This window comes from Perkinsus marinus (genome assembly GCF_000006405.1).
Source record: "Perkinsus marinus ATCC 50983 genomic scaffold scf_1104296949182, whole genome shotgun sequence".
Taxonomy (NCBI): domain Eukaryota; phylum Perkinsozoa; order Perkinsida; family Perkinsidae; genus Perkinsus; species Perkinsus marinus.
Window position 1 is genome coordinate 1 of NW_003209973.1, and position 1,791 is coordinate 1,791.

Sequence of the window (1,791 nt, forward strand, 5' to 3'; positions counted from 1 at the left end):
CGGCGAGCGCAGATGTTGTATCAAATTACCTGATAGCTATGTGTGAACATAACTTACTGCAGTGAATGATCATTCCATCATGGGATGGCTCAATCAACACATATAGTATGAGCGCTCGTAGTGTAACGGTATCATACAAGCTTCCCATGCTTGTGTCCCGGGTTCGACTCCCGGCGAGCGCAGATGTTGTATCAAATTACCTGATAGCTATGTGTGAACATAACTTACTGCAGTGAATGATCATTCCATCATGGGATGGCTCAATCAACACATATAGTACGAGCGCTCGTAGTGTAACGGTATTATACAAGCTTCCCATGCTTGTGTCCCGGGTTCGACTCCCGGCGAGCGCCGATGTTGTATCAAATTACCTGATAGCTATGTGCGAACATAACTTACTGCAGTGAATGATCATTCCATCATGGGATAGCTCAATCAACACAAGTAGTATGAGCGCTCGTAGTGTAACGGTATCATACAAGCTTGCCATGCTTGTGTCCCGAGTTCGACTCTCGGCGAGCGCAGAAGTTGTATCAAATTACCTGATAGCTATGTGTGAACATAACTTACTGCAGTGAATGATCATTCCATCATGGGATGGCTCAATCAACACATATAGTATGAGCGCTCGTAGTGTAACGGTATCATACAAGCTTCCCATGCTTGTGTCCCGGGTTCGACTCCCGGCGAGCGCAGATGTTGTATCAAATTACCTGATAGCTATGTGTGAACATAACTTACTGCAGTGAATGATCATTCCATCATGGGATGGCTCAATCAACATATATAGTATGAGCGCTCGTAGTGTAACGGTACTATACAAGCTTCCCATGCTTGTGTCCCGGGTTCGACTCCCGGCGAGCGCCGATGTTGTATCAAATTATCTGATAGCTATGTGCGAACATAACTTACTGCAGTGAATGATCATTCCATCATGGGATGGCTCAATCAACACAAGTAGTATGAGCGCTCGTAGTGTAACGGTATCATACAAGCTTCCCATGCTTGTGTCCCGAGTTCGACTCTCGGCGAGCGCAGAAGTTGTATCAAATTACCTGATAGCTATGTGTGAACATAACTTACTGCAGTGAATGATCATTCCATCATGGGAGGCTCAATCAACACATATAGTATGAGCGCTCGTAGTGTAACGGTATCATACAAGCTTCCCATGCTTGTGTCCCGGGTTCGACTCCCGGCGAGCGCAGATGTTGTATCAAATTACCTGATAGCTATGTGCGAACATAACTTACTGCAGTGAATGATCATTCCATCATGGGATGGCTCTATCAACACATATAGTATGAGCGCCCGTAGTGTAACGGTATCATACAAGCTTCCCATGCTTGTGCCCCGGGTTCGACTCCCGGCGAGCGCAGATGTTGTATCAAATTACCTGATAGTTATGTGTGAACATAACTTACTGCAGTGAATGATCATTCCATCATGGGATGGCTCAATCAACACATATAGTATGAGCGCTCGTAGTGTAACGGTATCATACAAGCTTCCCATGCTTGTGTCCCGGGTTCGACTCCCGGCGAGCGCAGATGTTGTATCAAATTACCTGATAGCTATGTGCGAACATAACTTACTGCAGTGAATGATCATTCCATCATGGGATGGCTCAATCAACACATATAGTATGAGCGCTCGTAGTGTAACGGTATCATACAAGCTTCCCATTCTTGTGTCCCGGGTTCGACTCCCGGCGAGCACAGATGTTGTATGAAATTACCTGATAGCTATGTGTGAACATAACTTACTGCAGTGAATGATCATTCCATCATG

The 1,791-nt window shown here is 45.4% G+C and overlaps 10 non-coding genes across 10 annotated transcripts; all 10 read left to right on the forward strand.

The window, feature by feature from the left end:
• The first annotated feature begins 111 nt into the window (after window positions 1–111).
• On the forward strand, window positions 112–182 carry Pmar_PMAR021503. Its single transcript has one exon. It is a non-coding gene; the product is annotated as a tRNA-Gly (tRNA).
• A 100-nt stretch (window positions 183–282) lies between these two features.
• Pmar_PMAR021504 lies at window positions 283–353 on the forward strand. The gene has a single exon. It is a non-coding gene; the product is annotated as a tRNA-Gly (tRNA).
• A 100-nt stretch (window positions 354–453) lies between these two features.
• On the forward strand, window positions 454–524 carry Pmar_PMAR021505. Its single transcript has one exon. It is a non-coding gene; the product is annotated as a tRNA-Gly (tRNA).
• Window positions 525–624: 100 nt separating this feature from the next.
• Pmar_PMAR021506 lies at window positions 625–695 on the forward strand. Its single transcript has one exon. It is a non-coding gene; the product is annotated as a tRNA-Gly (tRNA).
• A 100-nt stretch (window positions 696–795) lies between these two features.
• On the forward strand, window positions 796–866 carry Pmar_PMAR021507. The gene has a single exon. It is a non-coding gene; the product is annotated as a tRNA-Gly (tRNA).
• Window positions 867–966: 100 nt separating this feature from the next.
• On the forward strand, window positions 967–1,037 carry Pmar_PMAR021508. The gene has a single exon. It is a non-coding gene; the product is annotated as a tRNA-Gly (tRNA).
• Window positions 1,038–1,136: 99 nt separating this feature from the next.
• On the forward strand, window positions 1,137–1,207 carry Pmar_PMAR021509. Its single transcript has one exon. It is a non-coding gene; the product is annotated as a tRNA-Gly (tRNA).
• Window positions 1,208–1,307: 100 nt separating this feature from the next.
• Pmar_PMAR021510 lies at window positions 1,308–1,378 on the forward strand. The gene has a single exon. It is a non-coding gene; the product is annotated as a tRNA-Gly (tRNA).
• Window positions 1,379–1,478: 100 nt separating this feature from the next.
• Window positions 1,479–1,549, forward strand: Pmar_PMAR021511. Its single transcript has one exon. It is a non-coding gene; the product is annotated as a tRNA-Gly (tRNA).
• Window positions 1,550–1,649: 100 nt separating this feature from the next.
• On the forward strand, window positions 1,650–1,720 carry Pmar_PMAR021512. The gene has a single exon. It is a non-coding gene; the product is annotated as a tRNA-Gly (tRNA).
• The last annotated feature ends 71 nt before the right edge of the window (window positions 1,721–1,791 follow it).